The 27,305-nt window shown below is 33.7% G+C and overlaps 2 long non-coding RNA genes across 3 annotated transcripts in view; one reads left to right on the top strand and one right to left on the bottom strand.

Annotated features, from left to right (window-relative positions):
• The window catches only part of LOC112678804 (uncharacterized), a 50,103-nt gene that overhangs the window by 12,053 nt on the left and 10,745 nt on the right, over positions 1-27,305 (top strand). The window contains exons 2-3 of one of the 2 annotated variants that reach the window (XR_007404987.1): positions 3,631-3,806; positions 8,066-8,263. This is a non-coding gene — a long non-coding RNA (uncharacterized LOC112678804). The remainder of the gene's footprint in view (positions 1-3,630; positions 3,807-8,065; positions 8,264-27,305) is intronic. The other variant, XR_003147881.3, reaches the window with a different exon arrangement.
• LOC118351965 (uncharacterized) overlaps positions 7,896-27,305 on the bottom strand; it is a 48,081-nt gene continuing 28,671 nt past the window's right edge. The window contains exons 3-4 of the long non-coding RNA XR_004808289.2: positions 17,250-17,377; positions 7,896-8,182 (exon numbers count right to left, since the gene is read on the bottom strand). This is a non-coding gene — a long non-coding RNA (uncharacterized LOC118351965). The remainder of the gene's footprint in view (positions 8,183-17,249; positions 17,378-27,305) is intronic.

A 27,305-nucleotide genomic window follows, 5' to 3' on the forward strand; every position in this document is an offset into this window, starting at 1 on the left:
CTTTCCAGGATTGTGTTGGTTCTGTTGACTCTTGACTAAATCAGTGTGGTGCATCTTCCCAGCTTCCTTGGAGCTTCAGCTAGCACCTACTTGTTACCTTTTGCTGCAGTTGCACTATACTCCTGAAATCCCCAAATTTCTACTCTTCACCTACAGCCATACTCTCCCAATGCTGAAATTTTCCTGCCTATTCAGACTTTCTTTTTTCTCATACTCAGTTTTATTTGAAATTAATCCTAAGTTGGTATATAAACAGAATCTGGTGCATTGACTCACTAGCGTGGCCTTTCTACCACCAACAAAGCAAGACTGTCATGCATTGAAGCTAGCCTTTGCACACAGCTTTCCTTAAATTTACTTTATATCTTCAATAACGATGCTGTGTGTGTTACAATTGTGTAACAGGAGGCAGCTTGTCATTTGGTATAAAGTATACCAATTAGGGAACATGGAGACCTTGGTTCATGTCCCAGTTCTGGTTAACTACTCATGAGACCTCTGGATATTTCTTTTCCCTCTCTCTGAACCTATAAATTGGAGGGGCTGTACTAAATGGACTGTAAATTCCTTTCCCAGTCAGATTTTTTTTTAAATAAATATGCTAACAAGCATAGCTGGCCTCATAGATTTTGTTGTAAGAAAAAAATACATTTTTTTTTTCCTGTGATGGTATACTGTAGATGCAGGGAAGTGATTACTAGTATTCAAATGTGGCATGCTGTTTCCATGTTGTAGGCAATCATGCTAAATAAAAAAATAATAATTTTAACTAAAATAAATACTGTGTTTTGCATGACAGGAAACTAATGCTAGCTTCTCAATATTCACTGCAGGCAAAATGATATTAAGACCTGATCCTGGGATGCCTGGGTGGCTCAGCGATTGAGCATCTGCCTTTGGCTCAGGGCATGATCCTGGTCATGGGATCAGGTCCCACATTCAGCTCCCTGAGGGAGCCTGCCTCTCCCTTTGTCTATGTCTCTGCCTCTCTCTGTGTGTCTCTCATGAATAAATAAATAAATCTTAAAAAAAAAAAAAAAAAAAAAAAAAAAAAAGACCTGATCCTGTGCTTAGGTAGTTTCTGGAAAAAAAAAAAAAAAAAGAGAGAGAGAGAGAGAGAGAGAGATTCAAGTTGAGGGCAAACAATATTAAAATAAAAAGGGAGGAGATCCCTGGGTGGCTCAGCAGTTTAGCACCTGCCTTCAGCCTGGGGCGTGGTCCTGGGGTCCTGGGATCAAGTGCCACATCGGGCTCCCTGTGTGAAGCCTGCTTCTCCCTCTGCCTGTGTCTCTGCCTCTCTCTCTCTCTGTGTGTGTGTCTCTCATGAATGAATAAATAAATAAAATCTTAAAAAAAATAAAAAGGGAAAAAAGATAGTACATGAGAGTGGTTGAGGATGAGATTGATAAAATTATTTTTCAGACAGTTTACCCCATGCCACTGCCTCCTGTGGGTGACAAGCAATATAATAAAAGGTGTTGCTATAACAACACTAATTAATTATAATGGGACTTCATGCACAGTAGCTTAGACCCAATTCATGATGCTCTTATATGTCACAGAAAATGTGGCAGACATGCTTATGTAGAAGTGTGTTGAGATGTGAGGTGATGTGCAAGGCAGTTGTGACTATTTTAACCTGTGCTTGGACTGTCCTGTATATGATCCTGTTTTTTTTTTTTTTTTTTTGGTAAACATATGGCATGGCCATCAGAGCTAATGAAGCTTAGAGTGTACATGTACCATGGACACTCTTTGAAGTCAAAGGAAAATTGTGATAAAGCACAGATTTGTGGAACCCAGGTTATCACTAGCACCGATTTAGAGGGCTGAAAAGAGTCATGGCTGTCAGTACAGTTATGGAAATTAGTCCTAGGGATACTAAAATGACTATAGTAACCATCTGACAGAAATGAAATCCAAAGTAAGCAGTAAAGAATCTGTGATGTATATGCAGTAGGAAGATACCCAAAACTATAAATAAAATAAAATTAGGTACCCAGATGTCTGAATATTACTGTGGATATATAAAATGTCATTGTTAGTGCTTTAGTTACTGAATTCATAGTTTCTATTTTCTCTTCCCAAATGCCATGTTTTCCATAGTTTTTTGTTTGTTTACAGTAATTGCTACTGCAAAACACCACTGTGCTAAAATCGAACTTATTTTCTTTGGGGGTATGTTGTTATGGGATATCCCACATTATTACAAATTCTAAAGAGAAGTTAAAAAGAACTACTAGCTTAAAGTGATTGTTAGAAATATTGAGCTAATTTATTTCTGAGAGATGTCTCAGGTGGAGACAGCTGCCAAGGCAGATAACTAAGCAATCTACCAGGAGAGGAGAAATTTGAACTCTCAGCCCTGATAGAAACAAGAACAACAACAACAACCCGTCTTGTAGTGTGGATTAAAGAAAAGCAGACATTTGGAAGGCAAGGTGGATGCTTCCCATTTAGCAATGTCGAACCTGATTCTCATGTTCCTGCATTCGGCTGCCAGCTGTGTATGGGGCTGCCAGCGACTGTTATTCCCCTGCAGACACAACAGCAGCTGTAGCACCACCTGTGTAAGGAGATGAGCCTGAGAGACGAGAGAATTACATTGACCTCAGGCTAGTTTTGTCTTTCTCTAATTTCTGCACTACTGTCAGATTTGAAAAAGAAAATCACCACCTTGTGATATTGTCTCATCAGACCCCTCAGTGCTCTCTGTAGGGCACTGGGTAGCAATCATAAGCATATAAATGCAGAACACATCACTGAAAAGGACATGAGCTCTTTGGTCCTTTTAATCTAAATCAGATGGATAAAGGATAGACTCAAGGAAGAAATGTGATAACAGGGAGTAAAAACTACTAAGTATCTAATGGTGGAGTTCATCATCATTTAACCTTAGGGAATCTACAGTTATTAGTCAAGAGTTCCCAGTAGAGGTCTGTGAGGAGCCAGAAAAGGAAGGACTGCAAGTAATTTGTTTTCTTGATGTGAAATAGAAGGTTGCTGCAGGACTATGAGGAATTTGAAAAGAATGTTCAGAAAATAGATAATGTATATACATATGTAAGAAAGAGTAAAAATAATGTTAACTTGCTTAGAATAAAAGAAGTAAATGAGAGGGTGTAATGAAGTAATTGATGTTTTTCAAGATAGGTAATAGACTAATAAGATAAAGGAAAATGAAATGAAAATAAAAAGGATTATCTTACACTAGGAGCATAATTATGCAGTCACTGTTAAAGTCCTACTGGTTTTATTCAGGGCTTTGGATAGAACAAGAAGACGTATGCTTCAGTAAGGTTCTTAGAGCTGCAGTGTTTCTTTCAGTAATAATTTTAGAAAAATTAGGCAGAAGATAATGATCAATAGATTTTTTAAAAAGGTCATACCTATATTTTAAAAAAAGTGCTTTTGAGGAATTTATGAAAGGATTGCGTTTCAGAATCGCATGTTTAAACTTACTGCATTAGTATGTATCAGTGACTTTTATCAATTAACCAGAAATCTGGGTCTATCAGCAGAATTCATCCATCCATCTTTGCTGTGAAACTGGAAACAGATTTGTTTAAATTATTGGTCTTTTAATTTGCCTCATTTTGTCTCCTGTCTGAGAAGCCTGTTTATTTTCAGGCAGCTGCATATGTTGGCATGATTGATGAGATCTGCTACAGTCAAGCAAGCAGCCCTGGGTGACCAGTTTACCCTTCCCCGCTAGGGTTCCAGCTGCCAGTTGCCCCCATTCTGTGACAGCTTCTCCTTCTCCTCACCTTGTCATCAAGCCAAGATTGTACACTGTAGGAGAACAGGTAAGCATCTGCCTCCATAATCATTGCCAACAGCTCTCCATTATCAACTGCCAGGGGTGCTTCAAAGCAATGTGGAGTTCTTTCTCTTGACACAGAGACCAAGTGTTTTTATACCTGAAACAAGCTTTGTCTTTACTGACTGGGGAACCTCACATGTAAAGTCTTTTTTTTTTTTTGAACCTGCATCACACATCACTATAATATTATAAAACAGGTCATTGCACTCCCACCCACTGCAGGTATTCTAGATTAGACTATGCAAAGCCCTGTCATTTAAAGACAGGATTTTTTTGTGATTATTATAATATTCTTCTATAGCAGAAAAATTAAAGAGCTCTGTCAGACATTTTCACTCCAACATGATGTAAATTAAATCTACCTATAAAGGTGAATTATCTTGCAGCATCTGTCCTTCTGTTTGTAGAGCAACATGTGTGGATCAAAACCACACTAGAGAAAGCATGTTTGCATATAACAACATTAAAGTGAACTCTATTGTTTTGGTTTTTAGCTGCATGATACTCACTGTTTTAAATGATCTGTTGTTGTGATTTGATATTTATAGAGTCCGTGCTAATCTAGGAACTGCAGGGACTGTCAATACAGTATAAGTTTTGCTTTTAAAAGGACCTAAGTTTCTATAATAATCTATATTATTAATTATATTTATGCATGTGACTATTGGTGTGTAGAGAATATGGTACATAATTTGACATAGATATATGTTTGTCAGAATAACAATAATTTGCTTCAAAGCAGTTAGAAAAGGAAATGTTATACAGTGGTTATTAAGATTGAAGACTTTCACAGACATGATTTGGTTAAAATCCTGAGTTGGTACATATCAACTGTAAGATCTTGGACAAGTTATTTAACTTCACAGAACATAAATTTCCTTATCTCCAAATGGGGATAGTGAAACTTACCTTTTGTGGTTTGTTCTGAGAACTGAATATGAAAATATATGTAAATATATGTAAAGCTCTTAGTGCAGTGTTTGACACATAGCTATTATTATTTCTAAAGCAGTGAATAAAAAACACAAGATTGTTTACTAATAGGTCCTGAGATTACCATGATCCACACTCTAAGAACCTTGTATCAGTTGAAGTTTATTAATATGCTTGTATATAAAAGATACAGCATATTAGTAGAATGGGGGAGTAGTTTTTTTCTGCAAATTCTTGTCCCAGTGTAGAGACACTTAATTGAATTTAGCAAGTTAGGGAAAGTAATCTGATTTGTTTTCTCTATAAAGGCACAGGATTTGAGGTCTATTAGGGCTTTTCTTTATGTGAGGACTCATGGTGGTGAACTTGATGCACAGTTGGCCTCTTTAACTTCTTGGTGTCTTCTTGAAAAAATTATTTCATACATGTAATTCTCACTTTCTTGATAAGTAACATGGTAATGAGTATTAGTGAAATAATTTATGGAAATCACTTGGCATAGAGCTTGGTTTATTACCTGTTTGTACTTAATACTATTATTATTATCAGTTATTTTCCTTATATTTAAGTTTAACTGAAATTAGAGAATTGCCCTCCAATGGTTATATTAATATGAAAAATTATATTCTAACACAATTTTGATTAAGAATGTTATTGGTTTCTGGATAATAAATCAAGAAGTTGAGGTGAAGAACCTTTATACAGTCGGGCTCTTATTTCCCCTACCTATAAATCCCAGAAGATAGATAGAAAGACAAGTGTATTTCTGTAGGTGTTAAAAAATCCTTACCACTGGGCAGCCTGGGTGGCTCAGCAGTTTAGCGCCGCCTTCAGCCCAGGGCCTGATCCTGGAGACCTGGGATGGAGTCCCATGTCGGGCTCCCTGCGTGGAGCCTGCTTCTCCCTCTGTTTGTGTCTCTGCCTCTCTCTCTCTCCCCCTCTCTGTGTCTCACATGAATAAATGAATAAAATTAAAAAAAAAATCCTCACCATGGGCTATAGTTTTCTCTCATTTATCTTCCTGTTACTCTCAGGGAAATACCCATTGTGACCGGCATGTGACCATAGCTAATAGCAAAAGCTTTAAGTCTAAGAAAACCATCCTTTTTCTTTTTTCTTTTTTTCCTTTCACCAGTTATTGTCATGACTGGGACTAGTCACAATGGTTTATAAGTAGTTCATCAACAATACAATAAAAAGTATTTTAATCATATTTTAACTTGTTATGATACTCTGATGTTGGAATATTTATGGAGTGACAGACATGAAAGGAACATGGATACAAAACAGCTAGGTTACTTTGGATTATAACCTCAAGGCAGGGAAGTAGTACCCACAGCACGGAAGGCTCAGAGTATTTATCAGCATAACAAATGGGTGTCATATGTGAATGGGAAAGCAGAGGAACATCCTACAAACAAAATTTAAGGTAAATTTTTACCCTACTAGGTAAGCACTAGTGCATATGCCAGGAGTTCTTAGGTTAATATAGAAGAATATGGATAATTTTTAGTAAGTAAAAATGGCTGAGAATGGAACATTTAATGTAATAAAGCGTGAAAATGGCAGATGGAATAAAAGGATGAATTGGGAAGTTTTTATCTTTTATTTTCAATTGACTTAAAATTACTCATTATTTCATTTGCTCTTAACTTTGGCAAGCCCCATTACCTAGAAAACATCTATCTGCTTTCTCTTACACAGTGGAATATATATATATTTTCTCTTGGACTTTGAGATTGAGATTACCATCATATATAACACAATAATGTGATGATTAGTGTCCATTGCCCTGCATGAAAAAAGAGAAAATAATTCATGAAAATAGCTGTTGTCATAACAGAAGTAATATATGTTGGTCAATAGTGAAATGACAGATGAAAATTTAATCCTTAAATCATTCAGTGCTTTGGGGTCATTTAATTTTTGGTGTTCCTCAATTTCCACAAAAAGTAAACAGTATTAGGTATACTATCCAATTCATACCTTATTATGGGTACTAATTTTAATGAGAGCTTTTATTAAATGCAAGCAAACGCTATCAATCTCTATTAAAATATTTTTATATTAAATTATCTCAAAATGGAATTTTTGTTTTAGGCATGGAGTGACCATTGTGCCTGTAATGTTTCGTTGAGAAAGATTGTGTTTGTATCTCAATAGGGTTCAAGGATGGAGAATGTATTGATAAATTGTGTTTCACCAGCAGTGAGGTGTAGAGTAATATATTGGCTATTTCTGAGCCAAATAATCAAATAACCAACTTGTTTTACTGGCACAATCTTATTCACACCTTTATATCTGTGGTAATTGTTGGCGATTTCTCCTTTTTCAAAAAGTTAATCCTATTTTGTGGCAGTGAGTTATCAATTTACTGCCTCTCATTTCATTTCCTGTTTCATTAAACTGGAGCTTAACCCTGTGAATAGGTTGGACTTACAAGAAACTGACAACTTGAACCTATAATAACTCTAAGTCTCCCTGTGCCATTTAAGCAGCCTGGCCACCTGTGCCTGAAGAAATAAGCCAAAAAATTGTGCTGAAAAACTCTGATAATCTCTCTGGGTGGGGGTTGGGGAGCAGACACTTGCAAGGGGGGCGGGTACTAATTCTACTAATTCTTCTTGCTACTTGACCCAGTAATAGAGTCAGATCTCAACATGAAAGTAAATAAATGGCTCCAGGGAGACAATCCTGTAAATCTTCAGAGTGATACATTATCTCTAGCTTCCAAAGCCTTTGCTATTTATATCTCCTCTTTACTTAGAAAGCCTGGATTATGTAAAAGCATGAAAATATTCAAGGAGAGTATCTTTCAACAATTCATTATGAAGAACAGCAAGGACACTCTTGGCCCACAGGAATTTCTGGTAGCACCTCATTAATCTTGACCTCCCAAGAAATCAAATAGATGAGAGCTTACTAGAATACTTCATGACTTATATAAAAGAGAGAAAAAAGCCTTCTAGATCTGGCCAAAAATCTGACTTGAATCAGTACAATGAAAAATCATGGCCTTGTACCCAGTTTTTAGACTAAATTAAAGCCAGGCTACCAATATAGAGCACCTTGATTGAAAGGGAGGCTGGTCCTGCCTGGGACATCAGATAATTATGCAGCCTGAGTTTTCCCTCTTTAACCCATTTATTCATAAAGTTGGGTGTGTGCAGCAAGTATCATCAAGTAGAAGTAATAGATAAAAAGTGTGTTTGAGCAAGACCAGGATATACAGGTAAGTTGCATAAGCAAATGTTTCAGTTGTTTTTTTTTTGAAACTGATTTTTTTCTTCATGGCCTCCTTTCCTTCAGTCCCCATCTTTTGACTCATGAGAATTCCATACAACCAGTTGACTGAAAATGAAACACTGGAGCCTGGTTTACATCTGGGTCTGCAAGATATTCTGGTCCTTCCTGAAAGTGCAGTACCTGAAAGTATAATTGCAACATTATATCCCCATCCTCCACTCAGAATACCTGCAAATATCAAGGACCCACTCTTAATCACAGGTAACCCACATTAAGTACCTAGGATTCAGTCTACACTGGCACTGTCTAATATGAGTGCTTTCTAAAACAGCTGCTAACCACATATGACTACAGAGCACTTGAAATGTGACTAATGATACTGGGGAACTGAACTTTTTCTTAAGATTAGCTAATTTTCTTAAGATTAGCTAATATAAATTTAAATGTGTATAGCCACATGTGGCTAGAGGACATGTAGTTTGAGACAAATTTTGTTTTATTTGCAAAATACATAGATCAGGTATTAATATCTTATCTCTTTAATAGCTTCCAAATCCGCCCTCTCCTTAACTGATGGTGACCTCCTTTAATTCATTTTTTTCACCTGTATCATTGCATCATCTTCCTATATGATACCATCATTGCACCCCACCCTAAGATGTTTGTAAAATATAAAACTTCAGTTGTCACTTCTCTGTTTACAAAGAACACTCCACCCCATAAAGCCATCAATAATTTGGTCCCAGATTTGCTCTCTAGCCTCATATTCTTGCCACATCATCAGAAACTCACCCAATTCAGGAGGACATATCACTCACTCCTAAAATCATGTTTTAAAAAATTACGCATTTCTATGTCTTCTTGACACACATTCTAATTGTTCTTTCTGGAATGCTTTCTCCAGTGTTTTCACTGATGTTTCTCCAGTGTTTTCACTGATGTTTCTCTAATTGCTCCTTTAAGACTAAGCTTATTTGCAATGTGGTGATCTTTAACTGTCCCTATTCCCCAAGGAAATCTAAATTAAGGGTCTCTCTTCACTGGTTCCAAAACATGCAGTTTTACTACCCCAGTGATAACTAATAAATTGACAACTAACTGTAGTTATAAGTAAAGGCTAAGTAGTCCAGAAACTCACAAGATAGGATGTTTCCTTCAGGGTTAAGTACTCACTAAAAGAAAACCCCTGAAAAATGGCCAGAATTGCCAGAAATTAAGTAAGGTATCTAATACGATGGTTTGCTCATCTATTTGATGATTTAAACATGATAGTTTTGAAATACTTAGGTTGTCAGTAAACTTTATTAAAATAAACTAAAGATTTTTCCTCACTTCCCTTCAATATTAAATAATTTTATGTTGAAAAAAAAAAATCCCTATCCAGGCTCACTTTGGCAGCACATATACTAAATTTAGAATGATACAGGGAAGATTAACATTTACAAGGATGACATGAAAATTCGTGAAAAATCTCTCCACCCAGATTTCAATTTACAGTATATTCAAAAGCATAAAATTGAAGGACAAGAAAATTCTTGATTTTTATGTGTTCCAAAGCATCCCATGTAACAGAACATGGTGGCAATATTTATCACCTTTTATATAATAAGTTCTTTTGAGGAGGTGATATAGGGGAAGATGAAATTATCCAGAAAGGTTTCTGTGGAGGCTTTACTTTAGTATAAAGTCTTGATAACTTGTTATTTTTCCTTTAGGTGGTAGAGATTTACTGTTAATATTAAAATTCTTATTTCCTTGAAGTATCCTGAATAATAGGACTTACACACTGGATATAAAAGACTAATGCCCCCCCAGGCCCCCCGCACCATGATATATAATCTGTTATAAGAAGCAGTTTAGTCACTTATTGAAATTAAGTATCAATTAATAAATACGTCTATGTTTTTATCCGGACATGATTGATTTTTAAAAATTTTTGTGAATATATTATCTATCCACCTTTCTTAATCTAATACACTCTTTGAGAATCTAATTCTAGATGAACTTGCCATACATGCTTATTTTACATTTATTTTCCTTGTTATCTCAGTATCTTGAGTCATAAAAGTATGCATAATGGGAATAATTACTCTTAAGCTTGTGTGCCCTTTATTTCACAGTGCATTTAAAAGACCCAGTCTATAAAAGAGTGACTTCCTTTTTCTCTGAAATAACTACCAGTTCAAGGTGTTTATTGGTGACAGCATGGTCCATTAACAGAATCTCCTAAGACTTGCACTGCTATGATGAACAGATTTTGCTGCGGAAGAAACGTCCCAGGCAATAAAAATATAATTTCTTTTCAGAATCATTACCCTCAGCAATTAAAGCTTTTAAAAGTAGAGAACTCATATTTTCAAGTTTTTTTCACTAGGTGATCAGATTTTTTAAAAATAGGGTGTAAATGAGGAAGTTAGAGTTGGATATTTTACTCTTACAAATTAGTTTCTAAGCTGATTTGCACTTTGAATTTAGTCTGAGCTACTAAAGTAATCTTGCTCTTTTAAGAGTAACTCTAGTGTAAAGATTTGCAATTTTAAATGCTTATAATTTTAAAAAGTCATTCGTAACTTCTGTTGATAATAGTATATAAAACTAGGTATCTTGGAATAAGTGCCATTTGGAAAGACTGAAGTTCCTTATGTTAATTACTGAGAAGTCTCAAAAGTAAAAATCCGATAACATCCAAAAAAAGGACATTAAAGGAGGAATCCTCAGAGAACTTGAGCTTCTGATACAATGGGTGTTTGGGGGTATGATGAACCAGGATAAAGCCTGGGTTCTCTCCAAGATGGAATCTAACAAAAGATCCTCCTGCTCCCACAACACGTGTGTGCCGCGGATCCAGGATAGTTGGAAGTGATGATACGAAGAAAGACTTGGAGTCTCAATGAATCTTAATCTGGAGGGCAGGAGGACCATGGCTCAGACTCAGACTCAAACCGCACTCGGGTTTGGACTCTGAGGCTTTGTCTCCTCCAGTTTTCATTAAAAGCCAACAGGTTGGGCAGCCCCGGTGGGACAGCGGTTTAGCGCTGCCTGCAGCCCGGGGTGTGATCCTGGAAACTTGGGATGGAGTCCCGTGTCGGGCTTCCTGCATGGAGCCCGCTTCTCCCTCTGCCTGTGCCTCTGCCTCTCTCTCTCTCTCTCTCTGAATAAATAAATAAATAAATAAATAAATAAATAAATAAATAAATAAATCTTAAAAAAAAAAAAAGCCAACAGGTTGGCTATAGGAATGATTAATGCTTTAGGGAAGCAGAGAAAAACATGTTTACTTCAAAAAGTGTAAGAATAGGCTGTGGATTCAAGGAGGAGGGAGTGGAGGAGCTGTATCTGGAGAACAATGTGGTCAAGAGTCAGAGTGACATGACTATCTTGATGTTTTAGTACTTAGGAGAGGGAAGAAAGAAGTTTCCTTGGAAAATATGTAACACCTAATGGACCTCATATGATTTTTGTAGTTCAGAATTACCCTACTTTGTAGCAAAAATATACAAAGAAAAACTAAACAAACCAAAGAAAATTTAAAAAATAGTCCATCTCAAGGTGAGAATCTAATTGTAGTTTTCCCAGTCAGTGCTATTCTTGAGTAATCAACAGATATAAAGACAAATCCTTTCTGAAAGAATGTAACTTAAGCTCAGTGTCATAGTACTTCTACAAAGTTCCAAGAAAAAATGACTTGAAATTTAAAAAATCATATGCATGTACATTATAATGAACTTAAAGTAGAGAGGGAAAAAAAAAAGGTAATAGATGAGAACTTACAAAAGCTTTATGCTTTAGAAAATAAAACTTGTATTTTAATAAAGGTAACACCAAAAAATAGGTTTTTAAAATTTCAAGTAAGGATGAGAAAATTACATGTAAAGGATCAAATAAATAGAAAAAAAATGGAAAAATCTAGAAATAAAATACAATAGTTGACTATACAATTGGTGGATTAGAGTTAAAGTTAAATCATGCAATTAAATACTACACAGTTAAAATAAAAGCACACAATGAATAGATTATAGTATACATAACAGATTGAACAAAATGTATAGAGAACTGGTGGACCAAAGGTAGGGTGGAGGGCAGGGAAATCTGAAGAACTTAAATCAATATTCCAACTCAGAGAGAGAAAGAAGAGTTTCCACTGAATGCTAGTATGAAAAAGAGATCACAAAATAGAAAATAGAATGATAAGATACAACAGAAAACTTACTGATGTTATATAAAAAGTAAAAATGAGAATGGAGAAGCTAGAATATTTGAAGATATAATGAATAACAATTTTATAGGATTATTGAAAGAATTTCACCAAATTCTAACAGGATAAATAATAGTTAATACATAGATAATCATTGTAAACTAATATGAAGAAAATAAGAAAACATTAAAATTAGAGGGAAAAATGACCTATGATGAGTCTGAACAAAACACAAAATAGTTTTATTCTGCTTCTAAGTCACACACCTAAGTTTAAGACTGATTTATGCTTAAATTATAAAATACAAATTAGAATTACCCAGCAAATACAAGAGAATAAAACTGAAGTAATTATATAATTTCAGTTAGGTAGATTTTTAAGGGAAAAACATTTTGAGTTTAAAAAATGTAACTGTGTAATATGAAAAGCTGCTCAATGTACGAGGAAGCTATAATAACTCTAAGTATATATGTAAGAATAACACTCAAAGATATAAAGCATATTTTATAGCTCTTTCATATGAGAAATTGATAAATATACCAACATATAGCAAGAGACTTAAAAGTACCTTCATAAGGTATTGATATATGCTCAAAACCAAAACAACAAAAAATGATTGCTGTATATAATGTTTAAGGAATATTATTTATAAGCTTTTATATTTGTAAACATATCTAGACATGTGTCTGCTAAAACATATATTTTCGAGTACACATAGGATATTTATAAAAATTGACCTATGCTAAGCCATAAAAATGAGCTTAACAAATTTCAAGTAATTAATGTTATTTGTGTCCATGCTACAACTATGTAAGCATTAAAATAAATAAATAAATAAATAAATAAATAAATAAATAAATAAATGAATAACCAACCAACCTACCCTTAATCATCTATTCTAAGCAATTTTTCTAGCATTCAACCAAAAATTACAAGATATGCAGAAGGATAAGAGAAAAAGTCTGAAGAGACAAAGCAAGTCAAAGAGTTAGACTCAGATATGATACTGATGTTGGAAAGATCAGACCAGAAATTTGAAGTATTTCTGATTAGTGTATTAGGGGTTCTAATGGAAAAAGTAGACAGAATGCAAAATCAGATCATTTCAGAGAGAAATGGAAATTAACAAAAAATAGTTTTAAAATGATGGAAACCAGAAAGACAGTAAGAGAGATAAAGAATGCCTTTGATATGCTTATCTGTACTGTGGACAAATCTGTCAAAATTATAAGTGGTTTTCAAGATAGGTCAACAAAAAATAAAAATTACAACTTTTACATTTAAAACTCAGATAAAATGACGTACGTTTTTGGCATTTTTAGATCTCTTTAATATCTTCAGTAATAATGTCAGTGATTCTAATAAATCATAAACATATTTTCTTGAATTTTTTATTTATTATTTTAAATGAGGTACAATTTCCTTTTTTTATTATTTTATTATGTTAAGTGCTTCCTTAACAATTTCCCCCAAGATATGAGCTGAAACACTTTTGAAAAAGGTGGTTTCCCTGAAGCTCAATTAAATCAGCGGTATTGTTAAGCTTGGTAATATACAGAGGAATATCTAGCTTAACCTTACTGTATGTTTCATGATTATAAATAATCATTAGGATGCATTTTCATCAAAACTTCATTAGGGTCTTTTCATAATTATGGCTAAAATTTATTACCATCCATTTAAATTATGTTCCTGAGCATCTTAACTCTCAACAAATAGAAAAAAAAATAGATTTTATATCTTTATTTTTGAGAAGAGCACTGCAGCTCAATATCAGCCAGCTACAAGTAGCCAGGTCAGGATTCGTTAGTTGTCTGAAAATTTTTTTTTTTTTTGAAATTTTGATAATTATTTTCCTAACAATCCTGTCAGGACAGTAACAAAATGAAAGTGGTTTAAGTAACGAACTACATTATGTTAGTTAATTTTACTATTTTTGTCAAAGTTCTAGTCAAGACAATTGTAATAAATGAATTGGCTGTGTATCTGTTATGTTTAATCAGGACACACAGATTTGGTTAAAATTGGAGAGTTAATTGTATTCTTTTTCATTAGAGAAGAACATATCATTATGGGAAAGGGATTATGAGGGAAAATTTTTAAAAAAGTGAGCAACAGACATTGATAGTTACAAAATTGGAAAATAAGTGAGACATATCTAAAGAAAGCAATTCAAATAATAGTAGTCATTTTACTGATGCAATAAATTGCAGCATTTTATTACCATAAACTGCAGGAATTTTTTTAAATTTTCTAAAATATTAGAAATTTAAGCTGAATACAGTAGGCATTTAAAAATATTTTTAGTAATTCACCTACAAAAAATGATGGTCTGACATTTTGAAAAGAGTGTGGGTTTTGGAATTGAATCTATACTCAAATCCCCATACTGTCATTTATTGTTTTAGCTGTATGATATTAGGCTAGTTATTTAAACATTTTAAAAATGGATGTAGGGATCCCTGGGTGGCTGAGAGGTTTAGCACCTGCCTTTGGCCTGGGGCGTGATCCTGGGGTCCCAGGATCGATTCCTGCATCAGACTCCCTGCCTTGAGCCTGCTTCTCCCTCTGCCTATATCTCTGCCTCTCTTTCTCTCTCTGTGTGTCTCTCATGAATAAATAAATAAAATAAATAAAATCTATAAAAAAAAATAAAAGTAGACGTAATATCCTAAGGCAAAGAAAACGAAAGCAAAACTAAACTGTTGGGACTACGTTGAAATAAAAAGCTTTTGCAGAGTGAAGGAGACTATCAACAAAACAAAAAGGCAACCTACTGAATGGAAGAACATATTTGTAAATTATAAATTTGATAAAAGGTTAATATCCAAAGTATATAAAAAACTATACAACTCCACACCAACAAACCAACAATCAGATTACAATTCAGCAGAGAACCTGAAAAGACATTTTCCCAATGAAGACACACAGATGGCCAACAGACACATGAAAAGATGTTCAACATTACTAATTTTCAGGGAAATGCAAATCAAAACCCCAATGAGATATCTGTCACTTTACATCTGTCAGAATGGCTAGAATTAAAAAGACAAGAAATAGCAAGTGTTGGTGAGGATTTGGCTAAAGAGGAACCTTCAGGCACTGTTGGGAATGTAAATTGGTATAGACACTGTGGAAAACAGTATGGAGTTTCCTCAATAAATTGAAAATAGAAGCACCCTATGATCCAGCAATCTCACTACTGGGTACTTAGCCAAAGAAAACAAAAACACCAATTAAAAAAGATATATGTACTCCTGCCTGTGATTATTGCAGCATTATTTACAATAGCCAAGTTTTGGAAGCAACTTAAGTGTTCATGGATGGGTAAATGGATAATCTTAGAGGGTATTATGTTGTTTTCTTTTTTAAGATTATTATTATTATTATTATTATTATTATTATTATTCATGAGAGACACAGGGAGAGGGGCAGAGACATAGGTAGTGGGAGAAGCAGGCTCCTTACAGGGAGCCTGATAAGGGCCTCAGTCCTGTACCCCCAGGATTACACCCTGAGCCGAAGGCAGATGCTCAACTGCTGAACCACTGAGGCAGCCCTAGAGGGTATTATGTTAAGTGAAATTGCACTAAGAAAGACAAAAATATGATCCCACTCTTCTGTGGAATCTAAAAACAAAGCAAATGAAGAGACAAAAATGCAGAATCAGAAGTATAAATACAAAGAACAAAGTGATGGTTGCCAGAGGGGGACGGGCTAGAGGGATGGGCACGATGGGTGAAGGGGAGTGGGAGGTACAGGCTTCCAGTTATGGAATGAACAAGTCATAGGAATAAAGGCACAGCATAGGAACTATGGTCAATAATAATGTCATAATTTATGAAAACAGATAGTAGTAGTTGTACTTGTGGTGAGCATAGCATAACATGTAGAGATGTTGAATTCCCATTTTGTACCTGAAACTAATGTAACATTGAGTGTTGACTGTACTCAAAAACTTTTCTTTTTTTTTTAAGGGCATAATATCAGCCAGCCTGTGAATTCCCATTTTGTACCTGAAACTAATGTAACATTGAGTGTTGACTGTACTCAAAAACTTTTCTTTTTTTTTTAAGGGCATAATATCAGCCTCATCCCAACTCCTATAGGTTTGTTGTAAGGTTAAATGGGATATTAGATGCATGTAAATCACCTAATTCAGACTTGTTTCTTCTTAGTCAATTGTAATAGCCTTTATGGCTTAAGAGAAACTGTATAGTGGACTTGTAAAAGTTTTTATGAACATAGATTTTATATTTTAAAATAAATTGAAATTATCTCCAAAATAAGTTGTCAGACCTGTGCATACCTTTTAATACTTCTGAGTAGGTAAATATACTGATCTTTATTAATTTTGGGGAATTATGCACATAATTTAGGAAAAAAGTTATTTTCTGTTCCACAAATAGCAAACATGCTTTCCTTAAGGCATTGAGGATAGGCTAAGAATTAAACTCATTCCAAGAAATACATGTATGTATTTAATTATATTTGTATTATATATATTTATATATTTACATATAATTTTTTGATTTCCTGAAATTCTAATCCATGTATAATGAAAGATATAGAGTAGAATATATCATCATGTTTGAGGTGAGTGCTGTCACTTTAAACATCTATTTTGAAAGTATATATCAAACGTACTTTAGGTTGACTTTTTTATAATTACTAATTATTACTCTAATTCACCTATAATTACTATAATTACCTTATTCATAATTAGGGCACCAAAGGCCCAATTAAGGTCCCAATTAAAGGCTAAGACTGTATGGTTCCTAATATTTGAACTGAGACTGAAGAAAGGGGTTAGGAGCCATCTCAGAATGGCTGCTAATACCTCAAGAGCTTCCTTTCAGGTTACAGGAATGAAAATACTGAAGAAATTTAACTAATTCAAGTAGAACCACAATGGGATCATGTTTATTTGTATTCTTGCTTAAACATTTTAAAAGTAACTATTTTCTGTTTTCCCTTTGTCTTGTTTTATTATATGGAAAATGATATTTACCAATTTTGATTTTTAGTACTGACATTTTCAGATCTACTTACCAAACTAGCCTTCTTAAGTCTTTTTATTTTTTATTTTTCAATCATACTTTCAGTGGTTTATTGTGGCTGCTGCTATTGTTATATCATCATTGTCATCATCCTTATGAAATGTGATTCACTCCAAGAAGCTAGAAATCCAAATAACAGAATCCATTTATCTCAATTTTACTGTTTTTGTAAATTTACTCCAAGCATTACATATATTTTCTATTATGTACTAATCACAAGGGGCAGTGAATTTTTTAAAATATTGAGAAAAAAAAAACTTTCTTTGTCAGTTTTTAGTAGTCCTCAGCAACAAAATTAGAATGAAGAATGAATGTAAACTAGGTGTTTATTACACCACACTTTCTTTGCTGGAAGCTGTTCCCAGTGGCCTTATTTTCAGAAACACCTATAACAGAGCAGCATCAAACTATAGAAGACACATATTGCATAGCCTAGGATGTGATGGTGAGACAGATCTGAACCACCACTGACTTTTTAAAAGCAGTATAAAAACTCATTTTGTAAATAAACAGGTCATAAAACTAAGCACAAGTAGGCCACTAATCAAATACCAGTTATCTTTTCAAAGAATCAGATGTAAAATATTTTGAGTCAAACTTGATTTCATTTCACCACCATAAGTAGAAATTACACATGAGCTTCTTAACAGGATTTTACTTGGATCAAAGTATTCATCCAAAATGAAGATTGATCTGAGCAACTGTGATCTTTGTGCCATAGTCATGTTTCAGTATTATAAGCTAAGAAGGTTTATAGATATGTATATATAACTGAGTTTGACTGAGTTCAAGGCTAATTAAATGCAATATCAGAGCCATTATTTGAAGAACCATGGATAATACAGGCAAAAATACTGTCATCATCCTTTCAAATTATAAAATATTGTTCATTGTATATTCATTATATTTAGGCAACTCATTCAGAAATACCTTCAAGATTTATGTGTTCCAAACTTCTTGAAGGCTTCTAAGAAACTACAGCTAATGCATATCTTTAAGATAGTAGTTAATTGAAGCACAGGGTATCCTGTTTTATGAAAACATAATGTCATGTACTCTTACTTGGAAACCAAGTTAATTGCCCAAGGAGGACTAACATTTTAAAGGTAGACTGTGAAGCTACATCATATAAGTTTGAAAATGAGTTTTGAATTCAGAGTCACCTTGAACTTAAATATTAAAAATATAAGATCGGTGCCCATCATTATGTTTTAGCTTGAGGGTATAAAATGCACTGATTTAACCATGGATCATTTAAGTCCCATAATTCATTGTAACTAAAGTTCTCATCTTATTTAAAAAGAGAATGAGAGTAGTAGGTAAAATAATATAATGTTTGAGATATTGGCTACTGGACTCAAGACTGTTGGTTTGAAGCTGTTTAAAGATTATGAAAAATTAGGAAGCCACTTAATCACTTTGTCTTACAAATTCTGTGAATAGGAGTATATTAGTACTCCTGTTTTGTGGATTAAGTGGTCTACATATAGAAAACACTTAGAACTGCCTGCCATGCAGTACCTAATATATCTAATTATTGCTATTACTCCTCTATTTTATTACCATGATTAATGTTGCACATATGTAAGTCCATCCCAGGGGGATTTGAGTATTTACTGCTAAGAATGTTGTAGATGGAAGAATAAACAGTTGATGTAATAACAAATGGTGTGAAGCACATGAACCCAACAAAATTTGGTATCTAATACTACATAGTCACACCCTATTCTGTTTTTTTTTTTTTTTTTAAGATTTTATTTATTAGAGCACAAGCAGTGGGGAAGGATAGAGGGGAAAGCAGACTCCCCACTGAGCAGGGAGCCAGATGTGGGACTTGATCCCAGGACCCTGGGATCACAATCTGAGCCGAAGGCAGACGCTTAACTGACTGAGCCACCCAGGTGCCTATTCACACCCTCTTCTAAGATTAGAGTAGGAGGTATTTTGTGTCAGTAAATAACTGAAGAAAAATATAAGTAAAGCACACAAATGAAATGTTTCTGAGCATAACTGTTATAAAGTCAGAAATGAAACAGTGTTGAATTCTGGGCAAGCAAGACTGAGGTGTGAGGAGGACTATTAAAAGCATACAACCAAGAATAATTTTAAAGGCCTGAGACTGGAAGATTTAAATCAAGGAATGACATTTCTTTATAGGGTCAATATGTCAATATGTCGATAAAGTTAAAATATTTTTAAATGCCCAATAATATATCATGTTTTATATGCAGATAATATTCTGTATGAATTCCCAAGTATAAATATTAAAATGAAAATTTAACTTCTGGTAAAAATATTAAGTATCAATACAGAACTCAAAAATGATAACATAATTTTTGTCAAGCACATATTTTTTGTTTGGAAATGTAATAAGCATGTTATAGGAATCATCATACATGTCTGGAAAATCCTATAAAGAAGTACACCTTATCAGAAATATTCTTGAACTAACTTTATAGACATAATTTACATATAATAAAATTTTCTATTTTTAAGTGTATACGTCACTGAGTTATGAAAAGAATGCATAAAACAGCACCACTGTTAAGATACATTACTAGCAATAAAACATAAAGTTAAAATTTAAATGTACTATACACAACAGTATCCAAAACATGGAATATTTGATGATGAGTACAATTAAATATGTACAAGATCTGTAGACTAGAAATTACAAAATATTGCTCAAAGAAGCAAAGTAAGATTAAGTAAATTAAGTGATATATACCATGCTCATGGATTGGTGGAATCCAAATTGTTACACTCTTTTGCGTGAAACTGACAAAATAATGTCATTTTGGTAATAAGCAGAAATGAATCTTTGAAAAGAAATTATTACTTTGTAGGTGGAATTGGCCCTCGTGCCTACATAGCCCTATTTTTTTTTTTAAGATTTTATTTATTTATTTACAAGAGACAGAGGCAGAGACATAGGAAGAGGGAGAAGCAGACTCCCTGTGGGGAGCCCAATGCGGGACTTGATTCCAAGATCATATCCTGAGCCAAAGGCAGCTGCTCAACTGCTGAGCCACCCAGGCATCCCTACATAGTCCTATTGATTGATCAATACTTTAATATCATCTCACCCAGTTTTAGCATAATTCTCCTAGTACTGTGTTGTCCAACATTTTAGCCTTGAACCACAGTTATAATTTTTTGTCAGTACCCTAGACACTTCATGGCAAATGCCATTTTGAAGAGCTCACTTAGCCCTTGAGACCACTAGTGCAAGTCATTTGTATTTCTGCTGCAGTTCTCTGAGTGATAACCACTCCTCTTCAAGCAACCCCTAAAGAGAACATACCTCACTTGGTGCCTGCTAAGCTACAAGGGCAGATGGCTATTTTATTATTAGTTCCTGGTGAAATATGAAATTTCTGAGTAAGCTTTTAAGATTTCCTTATTGTAAAAGTGTAAAAGTCTGTTTTTCTTATTAAAGTTTTTTTAAATAAAGTTTTAATCTAATACTAAAATTGATTTTGCATATGGACCTAGAACAGACCTGACAGGTCCCTTTTATGTGCAGCAAAAAATGTCTAAATGTTACACTACAGATTTTTCATATTGTAGGAAATGCATGAAAAATCTTTAGTGATAGGGGAAAGGCCTCTAGGTCTTCAGACATCAGTTTTAAAAGACAGATTGTTATACCTATAAATTTGTCTCTCCTGGAACTGACATCCAAGGTCCCAGTCTTTTTTTCTATTCATTGAAGATTGTGTATGCAATTCCTATAGCACACTCTATTCCATTCTTTGCAAGAAATGTTCGACCATTAATATTACAGAGACAGCAAGACACCTTGCCTACTACCAAAAAACGAAAGGGAGAAGTTAAAAGAGAAGGCACAATGTACCACACCTATCAACATTTTAATAAAAAACAAAAGTTTAATTACAAAGAAAGTTACTTGCTATGTTAATTACACTCAAGAAAAAGAAAATGCTATATATCTAATTTAGAAGAATAATGTAATGTTATATAATGACATTTTTTGGTAAAAGTCATTTGAGTTTGTTTTTTAGTAATTTCAAAACAATTAAACTGATTTTTCCTCTGTGGCTTTGTGCTGAGATTCAATAAATGATATCCTTGAAGTTCAGATATAAAAAATATAATTATAGGTCTCCATCTCAATGAAACAATTGTTTTTTTTATCATAATTGTCACATTGAAGATTGGCCAACCAATTTGACACTGGAAGTCTTATGTCTATAAGAAGAAACTTGGCTGAATCATTAAGGAAGTTTTTGATTTGGAGGATTCACATAGCTTTTAATATCATATTCATTCATAATAATGAAATCTGATGGATTATTTCTTTGCCCATTTATCTGTGATTTCATATAATATCTGGAAGATCTTAGAATTATTTTGTTTCTGATTAAGTATATTAATAATGGGTTACTGCCATAGTCATAAGGCATGTTCTTCACTAGCAAAGCCTAATTTTTTTTTTTAATTTTAAAACAAAAAAAGACTAAAAATTTTAGGGCACCAACAAATGTTAGCAGAGGCTTATCTTTTTTTCTATGTAAAAAAAATAAATTAGATTTAGACAGTACTCTGGTGGTTTTAACTATCTGATTGTTATTTCAGTTTTATGCTGTTTTTCTCTATATGTTCAAATAAAACAGAAAATCTGAAGTTTCAGAGAGTAGATTCAAAGAATTTGTCACTTGATCCAGAACCTGTTTCAAACTGGTAAGGTCTGCTTACTCTGCTTATGACTCTTTTGAATAAAAATAGTTTCTGATGAGTTCCAATCATATTTGTTATTTAATATGAGGTGGATTTGATGAGAAAGTTTTCTATACTCCAATAGCATCATGAAATAACAATAGAGATTTAAGTCAAGAAACTATTAGCCATTATAATTTCCAGTGTTCCAGTGATGAGGAAAAAAAAAATCTCTTGGATACACAGAACAGATTGATGGTTGCCAGAGGCAGGGAGTGGTGGGTGGACAAAAGTAGGTGACAGTAGTCACAATTTACAACTTTCCAGTTATAAAATAATTAAGTGTTGGAGATGTGATGTACAGTGTGGTGACTATGGTTATTAATACTATAATGTATATTTAAAATAAGTTTCTACGAGAGTAAATCTTAAAAGTTCTCATAAGAAATAAGTTTTTGTACCTATATATGGTGATGGATCTTAACTGGACTTACTGTGGTAATCATTTCACAGTATATACATATATTGAATGATGTTGTACACTTAAAACTAACATAATATGTCACTTACACCTTACCAAAATGAGTAACAAGAAGATATAGCCCAATTTTTAAAAAAATAGGCAAAAGATTTGAATAGATACCTGGCTCAAGAAGATATATGGAGAGCAAGTTACACATAAAAGGACACGTGATGTCATTAGTCATTTGAAAAATGCAAATTCAAACAATGAGATAGCAGTATACATCCATTAGATTGCTAAAATAAAAAAGACTGACAAATTTAAGTGCTGAAGAAGATATGGAGCAATGTAAATCTCATAGTATTAGTTGAAATGCAAAATATTACAAATTTGTCATTTGGTAGTTTCTTTAAAATATAAAATTGCAGCTGCCATATACTGCAGTCACTCTACTTCTAAGTATTCATCAAAGGAAAATAAAGTACATATACACATATAGAAACATGTACAGTGATGTTTCTAGCAGCTTTATATGTAATAGCCCCAAACTCCAAATGTCCATTAATAGGTGGATATTCTACTGGATAGAAAAATTGTGGCACATCTATTTAAGTAATGTAATTCAGAAACACTAAGGAATGAACCACATTGTTGATACATGTGACTAAATGACTGGATCCCAAAGTAATTATGCTGAATGAAAGAAACCAAACTAAAAAGAGCATATTCTATAGCATTTAATTTATATGCAACCAGAAAATTCAAATTACTCCATAATAGAAGCATATTAGTAAGTGACTGAAAATTGAGGGGGAAGTATAGGAATTGATAAAGTGACACAATGAAAATATTTGAAGGGTAATCAATGTGTTCATTACTTTGACTCAAAACTTTTAAATATTTTATGAGAATATATTTTAAACAAACTTAATTCCTGGAGAGTTTTAGATTTACAGAAAAAAAATTGTAAAGATAAGGCAAAGAGTTTTCATATTCCTCATACTCATTTCTTCCATTATTAACATCTTCAATTTATATGATAAATTTGTTACAATAAATGAACCAATGTCAATACCTTGCAATTAAGTAAGTCATCTCTAAATTTCCTCATCTTTTTCCCTAATGTCTTTTTCCCTGTTCCAGGATCCTATCCAGGATAACACATTATCCTTAGTTGCCATATCTCCCTGAGCTCTGAGCTATGACCATTTTCCAGACTTTCCTTGTTTTTGATGACTTGAGAGATTTTATGAGCAGTGGTCAGGTATTTTGTAGAATGTCAGTCAATTGGTATTTCTCTGTAGTTTTCTTATGGTTAGACTAGGGCTATGTTTTTTTGGGAGGAAGGATACAAAGGTAAAGTTCCATTTTCATTACATAATACCAAAGGTACATGCTATGAACATGATTTATCATTAGTGATGTTAACCTTGATCCTTGTGTTTGTCAGATGTTTGTTTTCCCCCCTTTGCATACTGTATACTTTGGAGAAAACTGCTATTTGCAGCTCACACTATGTTTCTGTTACTATGTCTAAATTTAATTTATTGTGATCTGAGAACACACTTTGTAAGATTTATTTTCAGTTTCTTTAGATATGCTTTATGCCTAGGAATTTGGTATATCTTGGTGAATGTTCTTTCAGTCTTGAATATGTATTCAGTTGTTGGATGAGTATCTATAAATATTAATTAGATTATGCTTACTAGTGCTGATCACACTAACCTTTGTTCATTTTTTACATTCTTATTCTGTCAATTACTGGCAGATAGTAGGCATTAAAGTCTCCAGTTATAATAGTGATTTTGTCTACTTTTTCCTCTCAGTTCTGTCAGTTTCTACCTCATAGATTTTGATGCTCTATTTTAACTGCTACATGCATGTTTGAAACTGTTAGGTATTCTGTGAGAATTGATCCCTTTATCATTTTGTAGTTCTACTCTTTAGCTCTGACAATTTTTCTTCTTCTGAAGTCTCCTTTGTTATTTATTTATTTATTTATTTATTTATTTATTTATTATTTATTTTTGAAGATTTTATTTATTTATTGAGACAGAGAGAGAGAGAGAGAGAGAGGCAGAGACACAGGCAGAGGGAGAAGCAGGCTCCACGCAGGGAACCCGACGTGGTACTCGATCCGGGATCTCCAGGATCACACCCCAGGCTGCAGGTGGTACCAAACCGCTGTGCCACTGGGGGTGCCCTCTCCTTTGTTTTAAATTAACATAGCTGTTCTATCTTTCTTTTGATCAATATTAATGTGATATATATTTCTTCATCCTTTTCTTTTTTTTTTTTCATCCTTTTCCTTTTAACCTATTGAGTCTTTATATTTAAAATGAGTTTCTTTTAGATGACATTCGTCTTTATGTGTTAACCTACTCTGACAGTTTGTTTTTAATTGGTATATTTAAACTATTTACATTTAAAGGAATTATCCATATTGTTGGCTTATTAATATCCACCATTTTTGTTTTTGTTTTCTATTTGTTTCATTTTTTCTTTTTCTTTTTTCCCCAGTTTTGAGTTTTGTGGTTTTTTAAATAAGGTTGTTCTTTTTTTTTTTTAAGATTTTATTTATTTATTAATGAGAGACACAGAGACAGAGAGAGAGGCAGACACAGGCAGAGGGAGAAGCAGGCTCCAGGGAGCCCAACATGGGACTCGATCCTGGGTCTCCAGGACCATGCCCTGGGCTGAAGGTGGTGCTAAATTGCTGAGCCACCCAGGCTGCCCAGATTTTTGTGTTTTAACAGCAGTTTGTATGGTTATCTTTTATCTCCTCTCTTAAAATATATTTAAAAATTTTAATAGTTACCCTTGAGTTTGCAATATACATTTTTAACTAATCTAGCCCACTTCAAATACCACTATGTTATTTCACATGTAGTACAGATACCTTTCAACAGAATATTCCCAATTCCTTCTTCCTGTCACTTTTGACATGATTGTCTTTCATTTTACTTACCTGTTTGCTGTAATGATATTATTATTGTTACTTTAAATATTTCTTTTAGATCAGTTAAGAATAAGAAAAAATATCTTATTACTTTTATTTTTTTTCTCCTCGGATGTTCATGTTTCTACATAGATTTAAAATTCTGATCCATATTATGCCTTGTACCTGAGAACTTATTTTAATATTTTTTGAAAGATGAGTCTACTGGCTATTATTAATTTCTTCAGTATTTTTCATTTCATTTTTTCCCCTTTCTTATATATAGCAATACATATCTACTAAGCCTGGTAGAGGCTGGTTAAGAGGTTGATGAATGAATGTTGAAATACCTATCTAATAGAATACTAGTGAAGAATAAAGAGAAATGCACTTGTGATGCATGCAGAATCACAGTTCAGTTGCTGAGACATGCTGAGCTGAAAAAACATGCATTGTGATGCATGCAAAATCACAGTTCAGTTGCTGAGACATTATGCTGAGCTGAAAAAACATGCATCACAAGTGCATTTCTCTTTATTCTTCACTACTATTCCATTAGATAGGTATTTCAATATTCATTCATCAACCTCTTAACCAGCCACTACCAGGCTTAGTAGATATGTATTGCTATATATAAGAAATGGGAAAAAAAGAAAAAAAGTACTAACTCTTGCACCCATTTTCAAATATGAAGTCTAAAAACCACAAAAACTGTATAATGACAATTTAGAAAAGTAAGCAAAAAGGAGAAGTATTGATTGGAAAGGTAAATGAAGGAACTCTACAAATTTTTCATATCTTATTAGAGGTGTAGACTGCATGGTTGAACACATTGGTCAAAACTCATTGAGCTTTGCATATATGCATCTCATTGTTGGCCAAAACCAAAGTGAACAAATGAAAAAAATCCCTAAAATTCTATGAAATGGTTATAGTTACTTGTTTTCTGGCAATGGAAAGAATGGAAATAGTCCCTGCCTTTATTGAACTTATGAAGGGAATCATTTAACAATAGTTCAAAGTATTATCCATTTTTTAAAGGAGAAGTAAAGGATACTATGACCATATAAAAGCTTGGGTCTACCCTACTTTTTCCTAGCTGTAGAATGGCTTCATTTTCTTTTTGCCAATTATTACTATATCTTGTTCATATCTTGATATTAGTTATAACTACTGGTCTAACTATGAATTGTCACATTCTGGATTTATATTTTAGTAGGAAGTAAAGTTAGAGATCACCTAACCTAACTTTTCTAAGTTAAGTTTTGAAAAACTTTTATATCTCTCGACTCTGTTCCCTGGCAGAGTTCTAGGCTGATATTCAACCGTGGCGGTGATGTGAATAGGAGAATCGATTATTTTCATAGGTTTCATATTCTGAAAGCATAGTGATAGTCATTTCCTTGGCAATGGGAATGTTTTAATGTAAATTTATCCTTGAAAAGGAGTCAGTTATTCACTGCGAAGTTGACTGTAGCAATTGCTGAGGTTACATAGTGAAACGGCAATTCTGTTTTACTAGTTAATAGCTGCATTCCTGTCACTTACCAAGGGAAAATAAAATAAAACAACTACAAAAACAGCTCATGGTGCTGCTGTAACTGAATCTTGTTTGTACTCTGAAGAGTCTCCATTCAAAACTTTCTATCTAAAAGGCACCTTGGTAACTAACCGATTATTATATAGATCTCCTAATTCCTTAAATTCCCATTTAATCTTCGTTGCCTGATGTTATGGGCTTACTGTATCAGGTGACTAAGTTTTGGTTTGTGAACTTTGTTTCTTTTTTCCTTATTAGCATACAAAGTAGGGTGCCTGGATATCTCAGCAGTTGGGTGGCTGCCTTTGGCTCAGGCCGTGATCCCAGGATCCCGGATCGAGTCCTGTAACGGGCTCCTGCAAAGGGCCTGCTTCTCCCTCTGCCTGTGTCTCTGCCTCTCTCTCTCCCTCTCTGTCTGTCATGAATA

Source organism: Canis lupus, chromosome 22 (assembly GCF_003254725.2).
Source record: "Canis lupus dingo isolate Sandy chromosome 22, ASM325472v2, whole genome shotgun sequence".
In the NCBI taxonomy this organism is placed as follows: domain Eukaryota; kingdom Metazoa; phylum Chordata; class Mammalia; order Carnivora; family Canidae; genus Canis; species Canis lupus.